Source organism: Vigna umbellata, chromosome 8 (assembly GCF_029865625.1).
Source record: "Vigna umbellata cultivar VRB3 chromosome 8, Vumbellata_1.0, whole genome shotgun sequence".
In the NCBI taxonomy this organism is placed as follows: domain Eukaryota; kingdom Viridiplantae; phylum Streptophyta; class Magnoliopsida; order Fabales; family Fabaceae; genus Vigna; species Vigna umbellata.
In genome coordinates, this window is record NC_142172.1 from 17,066,379 (window position 1) to 17,088,845 (window position 22,467).

General features: G+C 33.2%; 2 pseudogenes; both read left to right on the top strand.

Moving 5' to 3' along the window:
- Positions 1 to 11,081: 11,081 nt before the first annotated feature.
- Positions 11,082 to 12,481, top strand: LOC148194141 (uncharacterized; annotated as a pseudogene).
- A 3,748-nt stretch (positions 12,482 to 16,229) lies between these two features.
- Positions 16,230 to 17,826, top strand: LOC148194142 (protein RESTRICTED TEV MOVEMENT 3-like; annotated as a pseudogene).
- Positions 17,827 to 22,467: the final 4,641 nt, after the last annotated feature.

Here is a 22,467-nt window from a genome sequence, read left to right on the forward strand (position 1 = left end):
TTATTATAATTTAATATATTTGAATATATTAAATCAAATTTATTATTATTATTATTTATTTTTAATTATTATTAATATTATTTTATTTTTATGTTTTTAATATAACTATTATTATTATATAAATCATATTTTAATAATTATTAAAATATAAATAATATTAAATAATATTTAAATTTTAATTAAATTAAATTATTATTAAGGTGGTGAAAAGTGTTTTTAATAAGAAGAAAAATGAAAAAATATTTATTAAAGTTAAAAATGAAAGTTTTAGAAAAGTTGACGAGATGTTAGAGGTTAGGATGAAACATTTGCATGATTTGGATTCAGAAAAATAAATGAAAAATTAAAACTTTCGACAAAAAAAAAAATCAAAACTATCTATATCTATTTTATCTGAATCAAAATAAAATCAAATATTATTAAATTCAAAAGTAATAAAATAAAATTTAAACAAAATTATTAAAAAAATTTTAAAATTTAAGTTTATCCGAACAATACGATGGATCTTTATGAAAACAATATTTTTATATTGGAATGGAATTAAACAGAAACCAATAAAGATCGGTATTTAAGGGTTAATTTTGTTCTTTACTTTTATTATGTATCTTATATTATCTGTTGTTAATGAACTTCAACTGTTATTCTACTCATCTTCATTAACACTTGGTTGGTAGTGCTTTTATTAATTGTCAATATTACAAAGGATGAGATGTATCCAAAATGGTTTTCCTAATATTGTTCTGTAAATACTTATCTTATTTATGTTAATTGAATCCTCATATGCTAAAATATTAGTAGTTTGTTTTAGGTTAAAAATGAGTAAAGAAATTTAAAGACTTGTGTTGTTCATGAACTTCAACCGTTATCCGAGTCATTTTTATTAACTTTTTGTGCATTAGTACAAAAATCACGTTCAACGTCGAATATTTTGGATTTTTAACAGTGAATTTGCGAACAACGTTATATCAGAAGACGTTAAATTAACGTCGAATTTTAAAAAAATCGATCTTCTTATTTTTTTTAATTAATTGTGTTCTTTTTTACAACTCTACCCGATCTGAAAAGTAGAAAAATAAAAAATTTCAGTTTTTGGTTTTCATAAATCATGAACTTTGATCAATAACAAACAACAATCAAACAACAACAAACAAATAAAGTGTTGTCACCCGTGAGAGAGAAAGCAAAATGCGTCTAGAAAGGACAAAAACACGAAAATAATCCGTCTAAACAAACAAAAATCATACATAAAGTAGTTAATTAACATGCATTTGTATCAAATGAAAGAAAGATTACCTGTGATGGTCGTCAAACTTTGTTCGAGAAAAATTTGAGAAGATAAGAGAGTCTGGCGCGCTAAGATAAAGTGAATGAGTTTTCAATCTCCCGCTCAAATTTTTATTGAATTCACTAATCTTTTAACGTCTAACGCTAGGACATTCGACGTTTTATATCCTTTTACGTCGAATTATAATTATAAATGACGTTTAATAATTGTATTTATTTGCAAAAATGCCACCGGTCATTTTTAATGGTTCGACATTGAACGCACGACGTTATACACGTTATTTTTGCACTAGGTGGTTAGTAATTTTTTTATTGGTCTATATATATAAATACTTATCTTTTGTTGTGCTAATTTAATATTGTTTTATAGAAATGTATCCAAAATAGTTTTCTTAATATTGTTTTGTAAATACTTATGTTATTTATGTTAATTGAATCTCCATATGCTAAAATCTTATTAGTTTGTTTTAGGTTAAAAAATGAGTAAAGAAATTTAAAGGACTTGTGCCGTTAATGGAAGTTTAAAACTCAAATCCTTTAATTAACTATATGAGTTTTCAAAACTTAAATATAATAATGTATTTTATAGGTATTGAAACGATAACTATTCATTTCAATTGATTATTTACTAAATTCCTTTTTTTTTAATTTATTAGTTTATGTTTTCTAATATAATGCTAATTGTTAAACGCATTTGTTTTAGATGTTGAGAAAAAATATAAAATTTCATTTAATAGTATAAAACTATTAAATAAAATATTGTAAAATTGATAAAAATAGATAGTTAGACCTATATGATATTAATACAGTTAGTCATACTTGTATAATATATACAACGTCACCTGAAAGTTCTACAAAAGCAATAAAGAAAGATATAGAATAGAACTTCTCTATCGCATATTCGTCTTTCACCAAGGATTTTTATCACTGATAAGTATGTGTTCTTTATGCTTATTTTTAACATAATATTTGTTGGATAAAAACAAAAATGGGACCCATCCACATGCTGAAAATAAGGGTCAATGTTTTCATATACCATATATTAAGGAAAAATGTCTTATATCTTCATTAAAGCTTCCTAAATTGCTCCAATGTACCAACCATGTTTTTTGTCATTTCTTCCTTCATTCATTATAAAATGAATGCAAAATGTGCAGCAAAACACAACTCACCAAGAATCAAACGGCGAAGAAAGAATTCAAGAGGAGAAAGAGAGAAAGCCACGGGTACTACTGTGAAGAGAGAAACATCACTGAGAGGTGAAAGACACTGTGTAGTAGAAACTGTGAGTGTGCAAAAGAGAGTGTTTTTGTATACCATCCGAGAGGGTGGGATTTATTGGGAGATCCTCAGAGAGTGAGAGAAACACTGTAATCATACTTTCATAGTGGAGATAATTTTCTGGACTAGGTCCCGTGGTTTTTTCCGAGAGGATTTTCCACGTTAAAATTTTCGGTATTATTTTTTCCTACGCATACACAGCTATTTTTACGCTTTCGCATAGTGCCCATTTTGGGTTAGCAGAGGAGGGAACAAATACCGTTGTTTCCCAACAGTGGTATCAGAGCCACCAGTTCGAAAAAGTCAGAATCCTGTGAAACTCAAGATGGAAAGAGACATGTTCAAGCTAACTGCGGATAATTACTCTTACTAGAAGCCGATGATGGAAGATCATCTATACTGCAAGGATTTGTATGAGTCGATCACAAATCCGGAAATTCCAGAAGGGAAGACCGAAAAAGATTGGGAGATTCTGAATCGTAAAACAATGGTTATGATTCGGAAATACATCGACAAAAGCTTGTTTGAGCATGTATCGACTTATGCCGATGCATATGAGTTATGGACAAAGCTTAAATCTATGATTCAAAAGAAGACTCTGAGAAATAAAGCTCACCTTGTCAGACGACTCGTAAAGTTGAAGTATTCTGACGACCTGAATATGATCGAGCATCTCAACACCTTCAAAGGTATAGTGAACCAATTAATGAAGACAAATATGAAGATATATGACGAGTTACAAGCTCTTCTACTTCTTAGTTCTCTACCGGAGAGTTGAGACACATTGGTGGTCACTCTCAGTTACTCAACACCAGATGGAAAGCTCAGGCTGGATAACATTACAGACAGTTTGCTGAATGAAGAGTCCAGAAGGAAAGAAAGAGGAATAAGTAGTCACTCAAAAGCCAACGTTGTTGAGAATAGAGGAAGGAGTGAACACAAAAGCAAAGGAAAATGTGAAAAGTCACGAGGAAGATTCAAGTCTCGTTCCAAAGGTTTGACATGCTTTTATTGTGGAAAAGATGGCCACAAGAAGCAAAAATGTAGATTCCTGAAAAGAGATCAGAAGAATGGAACTATACACCCGGATGTGATAGATCTCAAAAAGAAGTTGGAAGAAAAGACCACAACAACGGTGGTATCAAATGATGAGAATGTGTTCCTTATCACTGAGGTAAACTATCTAAATATTGCTTTTGATGACTGCACTTGGATAGTAGATACCGGAACATCTTTCCATGTTACTCCTCATGAGGGATTCTTCTCATCCTATCAAAAAGGAGACTTTGGAATAGTGAAGATGGGTAATCATGTCACAAGCAAAATTGTGGGCATAGGAAAAGTGACTTTGACGACAGAAAATGGAAACAAACTTGTGCTGAAGGAGGTAAGACATGTTCCAGAAATGCGACTAAACCTTATCTCAGTCGGTAAGTTAGAGGATGTTGGAATGAACAACCAGTTTGGAGATGGAAAATGGAAACTTAGCCGAGGAAGCATGATTGTTGCTCGTGGCAAAAAGGAAGGCTTTTTGTATGTCATACAAGGAAAAATATGCAAAGGAGAGACAAATGTTGCTCAAGAAGAAAGTAAGGAGTTGTGGCACAAAAGACTGGGCCATATGAGCGAGAAAGGATTAGAGATCCGTGCGAAAGATCATCTCTAGAGTATAAAAGGACAACCATTTGAATTATGTGAAGACTGCCTAGCAGGTAAGCAGCCCAGAGTATCTTTCCATAAATATGATAATAGAAAAAGAAGAGAGCATATTTTGGATCTTGTGTATTCAGATGTCTTTTCAACATCCGAAAGGTCCCTTGGTGGTGCTCAATATTTTGTTACCTTTATTGATGACCACTCTAGATAATTGTGGGTCTATCCTTTGAAGAGAAAAAATGAAGTTCTACGAATCTTCAAGGAGTTTCATGCCTCAGTTGAACGTGAAATTGGTAGAAAGTTGAAATGCTTGAGAAGTGATAATGATGGAGAGTATAGAGGTCCATTCGAGCACTATTACAAGACTCATGGGATCAGACATGAGAAAGTACCTCCCAAGACACCTCAAATGAATGACGTAGCTGAAAGATTCAACAGAACGATTGCCGAGAAGGTCAAAAGCATGTTGTCTCAAGCAAAACTTCCCAAGTCATTCTGGGGGGAAGTCGTGTTAACAACAACTCACTTGATCAACTTATCACCATCAAGACCATTAAACGGTAAGATACCAGAAGAAGTATGGTTTGGTAAAAATGCCTCATATCGCAACTTGAGAGTCTTCGGATGTAAGGCATCAGTTCACATTCCGAAAGATGAAAGAGCAAAGCTCGATGCTAAGGCGAAAGAGTGCATATACCTTGGTTCTCCAAGAGATGAATTTGGTTTCAGATTATAGGATCCTGCAAACAAAAGATTGTTCGAAGCAGAGATGTGGTGTTCTTTGAAGATCAGACAATCCAAGACATCAAGAAAGTGGAGAAACCAACACTTAAGCTGATAAGTGATCAAAGCCCTATTGTGATGAACAACTTAGGGGGAGAGACTCGTCAAGCTGAGACAAATCAGGAGTTACAACTTGATGAGATGGCTGAAGAAGCAGATCAACCTAATCTGACGGTAGAAGATCAAACAATTGAGAATGCTCCGCAACAAACCCAATTGAGGCGATCAACAAGGCAGAAGCAACCATCAAGAAGGTATTTTTCATATGAATATGTTAATTTTACTGATGAAGGTGAACCTCAAAGCTTTGTAGAAGCAATGGAGATGAAAGACAAAGACAAATGGTTGCAAGCCATGGAAGAAGAGATGCAATCCTTCAAGGAAAATCAGACTTATGATTTGGTAGAATTACCAAAAGAAAGAAGAGCATTGTAGAAGAAATGGGTGTTCAAGCTCAAGAATGAAGAGAACAACCCAAGCCCAAGGTACAAAGCACGAATTGTCGTGAAGGGGTGCAACCAGAAGAAAGGAATAGACTTTGATGAAATATTCTCACCAGTAGTGAAGATGACATCCATTCGTGCGATTCTCGGTCTAGCAGCAACACTAAACCTGGGGATTGAACAACTGGACGTCAAAACAACATTCTTACATGGAGACCTAGAGGAAGAAATTTACATGAAGCAACCAGAGGGTTTTGAAGAACTAGGCAAAGAACACTTTGTGTGTCGTCTGAAGAAAAGTCTCTATGGTCTGAAGCAAGCTCCAAGACAATGGTACAAGAAATTTGATTCCTTCATGATCAACATAATTTCAAGAAGACCTCCGCAGACCATTGCGTGTTTGTGAAGCATTATGAAAATGGTGAGTCCATCATACTTCTCTTGTATGTTGATGATATATTGATTGTAGGGAAGGACAAAATTAAAATAGTTGCTCTCAAGAAGGCATTGAGTAAGTCTTTTGCCATGAAAGACCTGGGTGCAGTGAAGAAGATACTTGGAATGAAAATCTCCAGAGATCGTTCTAGAAGAATGCTATGGGTATCTCATGAAGATTACATAGAGAAGATTCTTAAAAGGTTCAACATGCACAATGCCAAATCTGCTCGTGTTCCAATTGCTGGACATTTCAAACTCAGCAAGTTGCAATGTCCAAAGAATGAAGAAGAAAAAGTATAAATGAATAAGGTACCCTACTCTTCTGTCGTGGGTAGCCTTATGTATGCAATGGTTTGTACAAGGCCAGATGTTGGCTATGCTGTAGGAGTTGTGAGCAGATTCCTGTCAAATCCAGGAAAGGAGCATTGGGAAGCTGTTAAGTGGATACTAAGGTATCTAAGAGGATCTTTCAAAAGAAGCTTGTGTTTTGATAATGGAGATTTAAAGCTAATCGGATATTCAAACTCAGACATGGCTGAAGATGTCGATTCAAGGAAGTCAACATCAAGTTATCTGATTACTTTTGCAGGGGGAGCTGTTTCTCGGCAGTCAAAGCTAAAAAAATGTGACATTGTCTACTGCTGAAGCAGAGTATGTAGCGGTGACTTAAGCCTCTAAAGAGATGCTATGGATGAACAATTTCCTAAGTGAATTAGCACATGATCAAGATGATTATGTGGTGAATTGTGATAATCAAAGTACCATTCATCTAACCAAGAACCCCATGTTCCATTCACGCTCGAAACATATCGACGTCCGATATCATTGGATACGAGAAGCGTTGGATGAGAAGAAATTGAAGATAGAGAAAATCCATACAGACTTAAATTGGTCCGACATGATGACTAAGTCAATACCAACCAAGAAGGTTGAAGATTGTTGTCAAGGTGCTGGTGTCGTGGTACCTTCCAACTAAAGATAGGATGCAATGATGGAATGAAGGATGGAATACCCATTTTTGAGTTTTATGGAAGAGTTTTGTTGGATAAAAACAAAAGATGGGACCCATCCACATGCTGAAAACAAGGGTCAATGTTTTCATATACCATATATTGAGGAAGAATGTCTTCCACCTTCATTAAAGTTCCTTAAATTGCTCCAATGCACCAACCATGTTTCTTGTCCTTTCTTCCTTCATTCATTATAACATGAATGCAAAATGTGCAGCAAAACACAACTCACCAAGAATCAAACGGTGAAGAAAGAATTCAAGAGGAGAAAGAGAGAAAGCCACGGGTACTATCGTGAAGAGAGAAACATCACCGAGAGGTGAAAGATACTGTGTAGTAGAAACTGTGAGTGTGCAAAAGAGAGTGTTTTTGTATACCATCCGAGAGGGTGAGATTTATTGAGAGATCCTCAGAGAGTGAGAGAAACACTGTAATCCTACTTTCATAGTGGAGATAATTTTCTAGACTAGGTCCCGTGGTTTTTTCCGAGAGGATTTTCCACGTTAAAATTTCCAGTGTTATTTTTTCCTACGCATACACAACTATTTTTACGCACTCCCCAACGACAGTAGTGGCGCTCTCCAACGGCAGCGGTGGCGACGATAGTGATTCTCCCACGACAGTGATGGCGTTCTCCCACGACAGCGGTGGCGCTCTCCAACGACAGCGGTGGCACTCTCCCACGACAGCGGTGGCACTCTCCAACGGCAGCGGTGGTAGTGTGGGAAGATGGTTGCACGAGAGAGAAAAATGGTTGCAGAGAAGCTGAGAAATGGTCTTGAGGTAAGAAAGGTGATCTGTGAGATATAAAAATATAGTCTTCTTCGCGCAGAGAGAGAGAAAAAATGGGCGGGAATTTTGCCGCTCTTTTTACCGACGGATTATGATCGTCAGTAACTAAAATATGTATTATCGATGAAATTACCGACGACTTTTGTCTGTCGGTAATTATCGAAGGCTTTACCGACAGATTTTGTCCGTCGATAATTATCGAATGACCAATTACCGTCGATAATTTATATCCGTCGATAAAATTCGTCGGTAATGCATCATTTACCGACGAAAATAATTTCGTCGGTGAAATTTCGTCAGTAATTCCATGTATTTTTGTAGTTTGGTCTTCGATTTTATGGATACAATATCTTGAGACAAAAAAGGTGGTAGACTTTTGGCTAGAGGTAATCGCCCTTCTAAAGTGCATAGAAAAACACTACCGGAGGGATGAATATTGTTTTCAAAATAATTTCACACAACAGCGTTCAACGATTTGTAATAATAGTATACAAACATGAGCTATTTTTAGACACTGCGTTTGTAGGATAAAAAATATAAATTCTGTTAGACGATGATATAAAAGACTTAACAATAATTTAAAAGAAAAAACATTAAGACATAATATTTATATTTATTCGCTCAAATATGAGTTACGTCCCGTTTTCCTAAAAGATTCTATTAATTTTTTTAAGATTACAACAAGTTGAGCTACATCCACTTCTCTTACACCACTCCATTAGTTTTTACCATGACCAATATCAAAGCCCTCAGCATAACCAAGACAACTTTTACTAGACTAACACAGCCTCATGGTTTCACTCTGGTTCCCATTTATTTATGTTTGATTCATGTGGTGGACTTTGTTTCCTGGTTACTGTTTTTAACAAAAGATTAATCTGGTGTGCTTCACTCTTATATTCAAGTTACCCTATTTTCCTCTTTTAACATCTCCTCGGTTAGCGTCAGGATGCAAAGAAGTTGGCCGACCTCCATCGAACCACCAAGCTCAGCAGGAAAGGAGCTTGGCCTGCCGTGTCTTCAAAAAAATTAGAAAGAAAAGGCAGTGGCCATGAGATCCTCACAAGATTCGAACACACACCCACACGCAAGCAACCACACGATTCCATATTTCATTCGATCATTCATGTCAGTGCCTTAATTCTAATTCGGTGTATGCATATTCTAGACTTTGTGCATCAATCCTTTGTCATTTAATTTGGTGATAATCAACATGTGTACTGTCAATTTCCATTTGGTTATGTGGTGAGTATATACGCTTTATCATGTAGTGCATATAATCATTAAGCAACTGATTTTTTTTGTGTTTTAAGTCCATCTTTTTTTTTCTTGAGTCATATGTTCTCTAGGTTTCTTTCTTTTTCAGCTTGTTTGAGTTGAACAATGAACATTTTCTAACAAGAACCTTTTAAGTGGAGAATTGAAGTGGATCTGAACATTATAATACAAGTGATCATGTCTATAATAGAAGCCAATTTGATTAAATCAGTTTATGTGATAGGCGCATCAAAGAGCTCTTGACCGAGGTTGTAATTAGTGATGACAATATATCGGATTGGACACGGATAATATTTACTCGCAATTCAATCCAAAAAAAAATCCAACTAATCCGTATGCTATCTATATGAATATCTACTTAAAAAATATTTACAAATATTTTAAAACCTGTAAATACCCAAAAAATTAAAATACCCAATCTTTTTAGAAACGTATATTAAAATACCATTACTCATAGGTAATAAATATCCATAGATGGTAAGTAGCCATCGTAGATTTTATCCGGATATGCATGTGTCCGCAAAATTTTTGTCATTCCTAACTGTAATAAACCTTTTGACACACTACAAGAAAAATGTTGCATGTGTTCATATACGTCTTTCTCGTTAAAAGGACAGATGGTTAAGTTCCTGTCCTGACACCTTGAAGATCAACATGGAGTTTCTTCAGTGCTGTATTTTTCCATGTTGTATCAAAACTGGGTTGTAGGTATAAATTCTTTTTTTCCTTGTTTTTATCTCCTATAAGAGGTTATGGTTGCACGATGAATGATCATCTAATCATTTTTTTTACCATACTATTGAAAATTTATGGGCTTTGATTTTAAAATAGAAATAACAAGAAGGAGTACGATTTAATCCACCCTTGTATTATTTTTTTTATTGAAAAATTTAATAAAATTACATGATATTGTTATGCATTATGAATTTTATTTTAACTCAAAAAAATTTAAAATTTCACATTTCTCAATGCTTTTGTCCATGAGTTTCATATAATCACTAAATGAGAGACTAAGCCAATGTGAAAAATATATCTTCAAAATCATAAACAAAACCTTCATACAATTATATTTTCAGATTATTCTTTTTACAGAACCTAATTAAATATGAGATTTTTTTCTAATTAATCACAAGAAATTTTTATTTCTGTTTCATTTTAAAACACACTTCAAATAATTAAAGAAAAAACATATATTAAAATTGTTATTATCTTAATTATTAAAATATGCAAGGAACATCTTCTCATATTTCACATACAAATAAAATATTTTCACAAGACTACATTCACTTAATGTATTTTTTTATCATTTATTAGTATTTATTTTTTATTATCACATGTGTTTCATATTTATATTTTTTTTACATAAGTGAAACATATGTTAGACTATGTAATGATAGGCCCATTACCCATTAAGATAAATTGGTCATGTATTTTTCTAGTCTTATGTTTTGAAGAGTTAAAGACTAAGGAATGTTGCTCCCTGCACCTATGTTCCCTGCACCTCCTCATATTCTTTTATTTCTAAAATTATTCTTAGGTTAAAGATTAAAATTTTATTATTTTTATAATAAATTTTAAATTTATTTTTCAAACCCACGTTCATACAACAGTTGCACCCCTACCCCCGCATCTCATCTCACTCTCACATATTCTCTCCTCTTTCCCATTTTCGTTTGAGTTCTTCTCTTCTTCCTTCCCTTTCTTTATTTTTCGTTAATTGTTCTCTTCTCCGCCTTTTGGGTTTCAATTGCTGCTATTGCAGATTTGAAAATTTGGAAAAGATGAGAAGCCCTCATCCTGAAATTGTATTTGCATTGTTTGATGGTGATTAGAAATCACCAGTGAATGGCCATTCCCAATCTAAAAAAGAAGTGAACGAACTCTCGTTGATGATTCCTTCATGATTTAGGGTCAATTAGTAAATAATGATCTTTTTCGCTCCCAATGGAAGACAGACTTAAGTATGGTTGCAAATCTAACTCTTTCCAACAAGCCTAAAAGTGATGCAGCTTCTTCAAACGAGAAACGTGCAGTATCAAAGAACTAGGAGCCTAACGACCTCTTTGAAGTTCTATAACGTGATTCTGGATTAGATTCTATTGAGGGCTCTTAAACAATGGACTATGAAATTGACTTTTCCTTACCAGAAACTGGTAGAAGATCTTCCTTTGACCATTCTCATGACAAGTTGAATGAAAACCTTCTTGCTAGTCCAGAGAAAACCAGTGTGACCAAAAGCAAAACTTCTGAAACAAGAAGTTCAGAAAAAAATGAGAAGTCAAAAGCCTTGCACAGTTCTGCTAGAAAGGGCAAGCATGAAATCCTTTTTAGGGCCAAAAAACCATCTCTCCCTAGTAGGCCTATTATTCAGAAGAGCAAAAGGGAACATGTATGGTGATTTTTCAATTATTCAGATTGTTATATTTTGAAGATGCTTCGTGCATATACTTCTTTTCAAATAGCAGGTATTTATCCTAACAGTTAATATGATGGTAAACAAGAAGATAAGATTAGGAAGAGGATGGAAGAATTACGAAATGAACGTTCGAGGAGAATTGCTTAAAGAACTGCATCCTCTGGTCTTACTCGAGAAGGAATGAATGTCAACATCCATTTTACGGATGTTGACATCTGCTAACGGATACCCACATCCGTTTAATCCTAAAAATTAAATTTTATTAAAGAGCAAAACAGGAATGGGAAGGGTGTTGGAAGCTGTCTGTGGTGGTGTAGGGAACAACACTCAAGACTAAGACTCTCTAATGATAGCCCAAAATTAAAGGCCCGATACTTTGAAGGGTTTTTGGTGTTTCAAATCTTATATATAACTTTGGATGAACTTTGGGTCTCTGGTAGAGGGTTCATTGTAAATTATACATGTATAATTGAAGCTCATTTCATATGTTAGAAGATGAGAAACAAGTTGATGAATCAGTGATAACATCTAATAAGCTTGTTAAATGCATTGAGAATGTTTCACTCACGGAAATGATTTCAACTTCATCATTTGGTGAAGTGATGGATTTTAGGGACATGGTAAAAGTAGAGAAAGAAGATTTTATTTGTCTATTGGAAGAAGTTTCATCATGATATCGCTCACTTATTGATAGCAAGTAGAGGAAAAGTCAAAATTTTAGTGAATGGACTTTTACCGCACTTGGTAGAGTGCTCATTTTCTCAACACTAAAAAGGTTAAAAAAACATGGACAATGATACGCAATCATCTCCAAACTTTATGGGAGGAACTGACATCTTTGGATTTGATTTGCTATGGCTGAAAGCTCATGTTCAATCTTCCTTAGGTATGAAAACTAGTGTTGTGTGAAAAGGTTAGAGGAGAATGTGACCACTTTGGAGAAGAATGTGACTATTTTAGAGATGGAAGCAAAGGCTTTGAGATCAAAGATAATTGAAACAGAGGTAAATCTTGAAATAACAAGAAGAGACTTGATGAAAGCTAAAAATGGTTTTGAAGACTGTGATTTGGATGCTGAACTAGGTTATGGAGGATCATGATTTTGATGAAAACAACATTTAGGAAGATTGGAATGGAATTAAACAGAAACAAGTCAAGATTGATATTTAAGGGTTAATTTAGTTGTTTACTTTATGTCATATTTTTTATTTTGTGTTGTTCATGAACTTTAAGTGTTATTTATAGATTTTCATTAGCACTTGATTGTTAGTACTTTTATTAATTGTCAATATATATAAGTAGTGATCTTTTGTTGTGCTAATTAAATATTGTTTTATATTACAAATGATGAAATGTAACCAAAATAGTTTTAGTAACATTGTTCTGTAAATACTTATCTAATTTTGGAGAAGTTTACAGTTGAGGGAAGTTTTAAAACTCAAACCCTATAATTAATTGTAGGTTTTCAATATATATATATATATATATATATATATATATATATATATATATATATATATATATATATATATATATATATAAAAGGTTAAACACCTTCGAAAGTTCTTATTTACGTGGGTTTTCTCAGTTAGATTTCGATTTATTGGTTTCGCCAATTTAGTCCTCTATAATGAAAAATCGATTCAATTTGGCTCTTGCTGTTAAATTGACTTAACGGGTTAATTTTTTTATGACCTGAAACGTTGACGTGGACAGTATTTTATACGTGGTATAAGCAGAGTCTTACGTGAGAGTGTTGAAATCAATGAACAATAAGATAATGAAGTTAGTGGCTTGAGAGTACCTTCAGAGTATTAAAGGCCTTCTTCAGCTCAATTTCTAGTTGCATCATGGTGGTAGCCTGACTGGTTCTTATGATGGCGGTCAAGGCGCGAATGGCGGCGATGGCCTCCGCCAAATGGGGTTGTATCTGCCCGTTATTAAACTCCTTCATGACGTTGAATGGCTTGTCGAGATTGGGCTTGAGTTGAGGTAGAGGATCAGGGTTCGGCCCAATGGTGGCTTGAGCTTGGGCCAGCCAATCGCTGGTGACAACACCATGATGTGCTACTCTAGTCTGATAGTACGAGCGACGATTCTCCCTTGAGAGCAACCTCGTTCTGCTACTTGTTCATGATGAATGACGCCGATCTCCACCACATCTTTGATCCTCCCATCCCACTTCAACACACCAAATATGATTTGATTCGATTCAGGCAAGAATAGATTCCATGTGTTGTGTTGTGTTGTGGGTTAAGCAAAACTTATGACTACGGTTCCGCAATTCCCAAATTCAAAAGCCAACTCAGCATTTCCCCTCTCACTCTGCCATTTCTAATTGAATAAATAAGAATGACTCAATCTTGATAACCTTTTCTCATTTCAATTTTGTTTTCCGTTCTGAACATTTCAAATGATAATCAAAATTTAGGTAGAGGTGTGCCTTATTTTGTTTTTGCAATCCGTGGAGTATTCAGAGTATGTAGAAGTTGTTGGGTCTCCTCGTCTGGGGTATTGAAGAAGATAAAAAGTATGAGATTGGAAGAAGAGGTGACAAAGTATGGCTTGCGTCTAGGGTTCTTTAGGTTGTGAAATTTGGGATTTCTCTACAGGTTTAGGTTTATGTGAGGCTCGATTCAAATGTAAATTGGAATTGATTTTTGGATTTCTTTTCACAGGTTTGTGCATAGGGAAAAAGATTTATGGGTGATGGATAAGGAAGAGGATTTTTGAGTGATGCTTCATTGTAATGGAAGATTACCTTTTTCTTTTAATTTTTTAATCAAATATTTTTCACATCAAACTTAGGAAATTTCACGTAACACCCTGCTTGTGCCACGTATAAAAATTGTTCACGTCAACGTCCTAGGTCATAAAAAATTTAACCTTGTTAAACCAATTTAACCTCATCCTCACAATAACCTGCAAAAAAGGCAAGAAGCGAGAAAGGGAAATCAGATAGAAGACATTAGAAAGTAAGAAGTCGAAAAGAGTCATAGGCGAAAACAACCTTGACTCTAGAATCGGAGGATGCGGCGAGGGAATTGTCGGTTAGGGCATCGACAGCCATGGCGAACTTTCGCTTGAGAGGGTTGGAAGCAGGGGGTCTCGGAGGCAAGGGACTCTTGAACTTAGCGGGGGAAGGAACGACGAGATTGGGATCGGAGGGAGGGTCATTCTCTTTGGAGTGTTTGTGCTTGCGAGAGGGGCGAGTTTTGGCGGAGCTAGGAGAGGCGACTGTGGTGGCTGCAGTAGCGAGTTCTACGTCCCTGAGAGGGTTTCTTGGGAGCACGAAGTGCTTCATTTTGGGGCATAGAGGAGAAGAACACAAAAAGCGAACAAAATGGGGAAAGGTAAGAAGAAAGATGATGGAGTTTGGAAAGCATACTATACCTCGATTCTACCTTTGCCTGAGGTAGTAAAGTATTATATGTCTCGGTTAAACATAGCACCCGATGTCGTACAACTGACTTGACGTGTGGAAGAAGCGTGTTCAGTGAGTTGCAGGTGTGGCAGAGGCTTTATGCCTCGGTTTTGCATGCAACCAAGGTAGTATTACCTTTTCAAAAAGTTGTCAGCCCAAAAGCCTGGCTGGTAGGTGGGTTTTAGGCACCGGTTCTGCTTGCAACCGAGGTCGTAGTGTTGTTCTGCTTCAGTCCTGCATGCAACCGAGGCCTATAAGGTCCCCTTAATTTCAAATCTGCCATCGCGTTTTGATAAGCAACGGTTTGGTGTAAAATGAGGTATATTGTGCGAGTTTAAAAGCAAATATTGTACTAGTGTTACTAACATAAAGTGATCATAAGATATTCTAAGATATATTTATTAATGTAAATATTCATATATAAACACTATATGTGAACAAATCTCCTTACTTTGATTACATCATAACATTTTTCGATACCAAATTTCTACAAAATATATAGTATACAGGTAAGGTATCGCATTATTGTTATTATTATTATTATTATTATTATGTTAATTATCATATATATGATAATATGTTATTTTAATATTACTTGATATCATCTTGATATTGTATATTTTTATCACATAAGTTATAGGGTCCATATATCCTATAAATAGCCATGGTATTTCACTAAGAAATACTATCTTTCATACTCACTCTCTTTTATTTAATCTAAATTCTCTTATTAACATGAGTCTTTTACAAGTAGATATTTTACTATATTAACTCTTAAGAATATATATAAGAATTTTTCAATTCACTCATATCTTGACACTTGTTTGAAAGTTTATGTTTTTAGATTCTGATAATAAAAAAATTTATATATACAAATTAAGGATAGATTAAGAGTATAGAGTTGAATGATAAATGACTCTAATTGTTTACATTAATTATAATATTATTTCATATTTGTTACAAAATTCTATATATAACTTAATACACGACTAAACTTATTTTAAAAAACAAGAGTAGGTTAAAAATACTGAAACAGAAAAATGAAAAAAACTTATATCAATATTTATTTCATCCAAGAATAAACTTTTCTGAATTAGTACATTAAGTTGAGTTATTAAATTTTGTGACTTTTACAGTTATCATGCTGTGGTTCAATCTCCAGAATATTGGAAAGCAGAATTGAATAATGTAAAAATAACTTCCAAAACTTAATAGGCAATCCAAGCGTCTACCAAGGCCCAAGTTCCTAAGAATCTCGTAAAAGTAAAATTATTACTTAAATTTTCATAGTGTAGATGTACTTCTTCATGAACTCAACCATCAAAGACGTTTGTTTCTCATGGATACTCAATCGTTTGATCTTCCTAACTGAAAATAAATATTGTTTTTGTTAGAGCTACGGTTGAAGCTCAGAAGTTACTGAAATGGAGAATCAGAATACAAAGGATAAAATGTTTCAGAAGTTTACATGGACTCTTACGAACTTCTCCACGTTGGACTCCAAGAAACTGTACTCGGACACGTTTTCTCTCGATGGCCACACATGGTGATTAAATTACTGCGTACTCTACATGTTGCTCTTTCATACGATTTCATCCGTTTTTCTCATTAAGTTTGCTTACTTTGCTTTAAGGAGGATTATTATCTTTCCAAAAGGGAATCGTGGGCACTGTATGTCATTTTTTTTGGATGCTGGTATTGCTGCTATGCCTGATGGATGGCAAAAACTTGCAAATTTCAAACTCATTCTGATTAATCAGCTCAATCACGAATGAAATATAATAAGAGGTATATTTCACCCTTATCTCTCATGTTGATATTTGGATGTTATTTTCTTAGGCGAATGAAACTGTTGCAGTAGCTTTCTTTACCTTGCAAAAACTATGGTGCATGCTTGATAGTGATGGAGTGATGGCGATACATAGTGATGTGATGGTATGATAGACATAGGGGATGCTTTGTTGTTATAAATACCACCACCCTGAAAAGAGGACTTTCACCGAGAAGGAAGAGAGAAAATTGTAACACCACCAAGAAGAAGAAATAAGTCTCTGTTGTGAGTGTCACCGGTGTTGTGAGTTTGAGAGAACGTAGTATTTATGTATTCTGGATTTTCAGAAAATTGTCCGGTTTTATCAATATGAGAATTATTTTGAGACCAACAACGGCTGCAACAAAATGTTTCCATCCTCACTCATCTACTAATTTTGTCCTCTAGAAATAATAGTCATATCCTGCTTGAAGAAATATATATTTATTTTAAGATAGTATGATTTTGTTTTAAACTCGTTACACAACTAACTCTTGATGTTTGAATTGGTCAGAAACTAGAATTCGGAGCAGGGTGTTTGGGGTTACACATCCTACATATCTTTGGGTGCACTTTGGAACTCTAGTCTCGGATTCATTGTAAATGATACTTGTATTATTGAAGCTCATATTGGTTAATATGTTAGACCATGAGAATAAACTTGTTGAAATCATTGAGAATCTTTCCCCCATGGAAATGATTTCAACTTCATCATTTGGTGAGGTGGTGGATTTTATTCCTCTATTGGAAGATGTTTTGTACACGATATCCATCTCTTATTGATAGCAAGAAGAGGAAAAGTCGAAGATTTATTGAGTGGTCTTATTGATAGCACTTGGTAGAGTTCTTCATTTTCTCAACACTAAAAAAGTTAGAGACATGGATGATGATGCTTGCAATCATCTCTAAACTTTATGGGATGAACTTGAGACATGTGGATTTGATTTGTCATGGTTGAAACCTCATGTACAATCTGCATTGGCCATGAAAAATTGTGTTCAGAAAGTTCTTACTGTGAAAAGGTTGGAGGACAATGCGACTACTTTGGAGAAGAACATGACTATTTTAGAGATGGAAACAATGTCTTTGAGAGCAAAGATGATTGAAGCAGAGGTAAATCTAGAAATAACAAGAAGAGAGATTTGGTGAAAGCAAAAGAAGGTTTTGAAGAATGTGATTTAGATGCCGAACTCGGATATAATAAACTATGATTCGTGACTATGTTCTTTATCAAATAAGTTATTACAGGTATTGGCTATGTTCTGATAATCAACGGGTTTTTTTTACTGTAAAACTTGTTTGACCTTAATTGGATATGATAATTTTGTTCTCGAGTGTAATTATTTTCCTTGTGTGTTGAGTAGTTGCTACTATTTGTTTACTCTTTCATTAAACGATTTTTTTATGTATATAGCCAAATTTGAAAAGCATTTTATGGATGTAGGCAAAAGATTTTAAAATTATGTATTTAGACAAGTTGTGGGGATTCAAACAACTTTAAATGAAGAAGTTGGGTCTCTCCTACACGAATTCATCCTGACACATGAGTAAGAGGTAAAGTTATTTCAGACTCCGGTAATGATTATCAAGACTTGTAATCAATTACTAGGCCTTGTAATCGATTACAAAAGGCTGAACTTGTATAGAGGATGCATGACTTCAACTGTAATAGGCAAAAACTCTCTGGTAATCTATTATCAGAGAATTTTAGTGTTAAAACAAAGAGTTTTGGTTCTGTGGGCTATGTTTGTTAATTTGTATGTAATTAGTAATTATTATAATTTTCATCTAAATGTAATAATAGAAATGTTAATTTGTATATAATTAGTAATTATTATAATTTCTATTTAAATGTAATAATAGAAATGTTAATTTGTACATAATTAATATTTATTACAGTTTCCATTTAAATTTATATAAACGACTATTAATAGAAATTTTATATTTTATATAATATTTGATTTTATTTCAAATATAATAATTTAACATAAGATAAAATGTAACATTACAATAATTAGAGAAGTCTTAAACATTCTTAATATGGAACATTACAAATGACATAAAAATTAAAATATCTATCTATTTCTTATATTTACTTGTTCGTCTATGTAACTCCATGATTTGATTGTAATAAAAATTAACATTTCTATTACTACACCACAAAATATAAATAAAAAAACTTTTTGTTTTAACACTAAAACTAGCGTTGCTCCCTCTACCACCAGTACTGCCCCGAATCAAACAAATAAGAATTTGGTGTATTAAAAAGCTTGTATCCATAGAACATTTGACGTAAGATAGATAATAAATAAATAGGAGTTAATATCATTCCAATTGCGGTTACAAAAGTTATGAGTATTTTTGTGATGAAAAGATATTTTTGATTGGTAATTATTCCCAATACTTAAAAAGCCCTTCTGTTAAGCCCCGATCAATGAACCTACAAAACCCTTCAAATTGTATCTGATTCAATCCAGGTAGTGTAGACATTTCTTCATTTCCACTCCCAAGCATTTTAAATTTCCCCGTGAATTTTATCGAAAAATATTCCACGATTTGCTGTCATGCTTCATCAAATCACATGAATCCATTTAGCAATACTGGAATTTCTATTCTTTATACTGAATTACATGAAATCTTACCTAATCCCGTGTATCAAATATTTATTAGTGGAAATACCTATTATGAAAAGAGATGATCAATTTTTAGTTTATTTTTCAAATCCTAATTTTACGTTATTCATATTCTCTGAACCCAGCAGCTGCACCCCACCCCATGTCTCAATATTCTTCTACCTACTTGTATCCATGTCATATTATTGAATTTTAGTTAATTAATATTTTAAATTTGAATGATGAAAATCCATATATGACATGGATACAAGTAGGTAGAAGAAGATTATAAGTTGACATGGGAGTGAGGTGCAACTGCTTCGTTTGGGGAATATGAATGAGATAAAATTAGGGTTTGGGAAATAAATTTAAAATTTGTGATAAAAGTAAAAAAGTTTTAACCTTTAATTTAAGGATAGTTTTGGAAATAAAAAAATTTGAGGAGATGTAGGGAGCATGCATGTCGTGGTGATGGAGGGAGCAATGCTCCACTTTTAGGAATACACAACTTCACGTTTGACTCGGGGTGAAGTCGTGCAAGGAAGAACGACTTTTTTATTTGAAGTCGTATGGACCGCAAAAACTTGCCTAAATGCATAATTTTTAAAAATTTTACCTATTTCCGTAATATTTTTCAAATTTGCCTGTATATGTAGAAAAAAAAAACCTCATTAAACAAAATTAGAGTATGAAATTGATATTTAACTTTTCGTTCATGTGTGAGACCGTTTTATAACAGGGAAGAAAAAAAATTATAATATAACTAGAGAACTTAGAGCTAGCAAATATAATTAGATATAAAAGTTCCGCAAGGGAGATATTATGTTATTGGTGTGTATAGGCTTTTAGATGCACGTCAGCATGTGAGTTTTTAATATGAATTTGTAAGAGGGTGAGTGATGAATTTCCTTTGATATACATAAATTACTACAGATTTTACATCTTATTTCTAGTTTTTAAATAATATTTTATTTTTATTTTCGTAGCTATATTTAACGGATAATTTTTTTTCTATTCACATCTCTGTCAGTAAATGAGTATGCAGTACTCGGGTTCGTACCAGGGTTTACCGTTCTGAATATTAATCAGATAATTTTTTATAAAGAAAATTTTAAATTATAACAAAAACATTATAAGATTGTCTAGTATTCAATCTAAAAAATATACACTTTCTATTTTCAGTATTGTAAAATATAAATTAAGTTTCGAAATTAATAACAGAAAAAAAAAGTCAATATTCTACTATCTTAAATGGTAAGTGTTTTATGAATTAAAGGGACGATAAATATAAAAATGAATACTTAATAGATTAATAGATATTATTGTTCTCTTCATACTCAATTTAAAAATAATTGTATTATATATATTCATTGCTTATAATGTCAACGTGAGGATTCCTGTTAAAATTAGGTCTGTGTTTAAATAATGTCTATACAGACAAGTTCAGTTGTAATCCTATGTAGACAGGTTCATTTTTTTAAAAGGGTATATGTTGAAATTTTCGCGCTCAAACCAAATTATAAGAAGAGAACCTTAGTAAAATCAAGTTTCCAAATTTTAAATTAAGTTGATTATTTCTTTTTAGTTAAATTCTTTCTTGTTTGTTATTTTAGTCTTTTATCTTTATTTAAATTTAGTTAAATATATTTTTAGTTTTAAAAACATTAAAATTTATTTTTATTTAAAATTTTAATACATTTTCATTTTCAAACTTTAAAAAATAAAAAATATAATTTTTTTAATTCAATTAAATTAAAAGAAAATTATATATCAAACACGTGTTGAAACAAATATTGAAACAAGAATATAAATTAATGTAAATTGGTTAAAAAAACTATATTTTTTTTTTCATTTTTAATGTTTAGAAATAAATATATATCAAAATTTTGGATCAAAATAAATTTTAATTTGACATTAAAATATAAAGACTGAAAATATATTTAATCTATTTTAACTCTGAGAGACTCTTTAAATCTTTTTCTCATTATCACTTTTAGTATACCTCTGTTAGATAACAAGCCAATAATGTAATAATAAGTACAGAGCTACCAATTAACTTATCATGAGGGACTTTGATAAGTTACCGGTAATTTTTTTAAATTGTTTTTAGAAAAATGCATAGTTATTCTATAAAACAATTTGATGACATGATATTAACAACCAGTATCGTTGTTACATATTAACATTCTTACATGATTCAAGCAAAAAAGTTCCATCAAATTTTAGACGTTCTCCAAATTTGAATTCTGGTTTTGCCATAACCAGAAGAACCCATTATAGCCAAAAGCTTCCCTGTTGTGCATATTAATTTTCTACTCTTTCCACCAATAACTCTGATACGATCGTGTTCATGAAAAACTACATTTTTTCTAAATTTAAATTCTAAAGAAATACAATAAAAATAAATCAAAATTGTATGATATATAGTATAGACCGAACAGTTAACACCCACGACCAGGTTAAAAAGTATACGCAATGACTGAACGGTTAAAGTAAATGGTCTTGCAATTGACTAGCATGCTCTTCTAGTCAACGAACGTTGATTAAAGTAAATGATTTTATTCATGTTGGGCCGGCACATACTTCATGGTCATTGGGCCTCAATATGATAAACGCTTGAGTTATTGGGCCAAATCCAACGAGATAGGGCCAAATGATATAATCAGACAGATAATAAAATAATACAAGAATGATTAAAGGATATTATTTAACAATGTTAATGATATCCGATTAAATATATTGATAAGCTGTTTATGAGCAATTTATTTTTATTTGATCTATGAAAACTTATAAATATAATGAGAAGGCCAAAAGCCAGTCACGTTCGACTAGATCCCAAATACTCAATTGTGATAAACAATTTACTAAACTACGCCTAACTTGAGCGTCAGAGTGTCTTTTGCAGGTATCTCTCCGCCCCCCTCCCCCCTTGTCAAGAGTGCAAGTAAGCGGAGTTGGCGACTCAAGCATTGGAAGATAGGAAGATTACATTAGAAAGGTATATCTCTCAGCCATACACATACCCATACAAAAACATTTTGGCGCCCACCGTAGGGTCGAGAGAAGCTGAAGAAACCCAATGGTGACCACGAGAAATATGAAGGAGCAACAAAGTACCAGAGAACTGATCAGAGATATGCAAGCACAAATGCAGGCTCAGGCACGCGCGCAGTTGGAGATGCAACAAAAACACGAGGAGGAGATGGCGACATTGAGAGCAAAACGAGGTCGCCCTGAGCA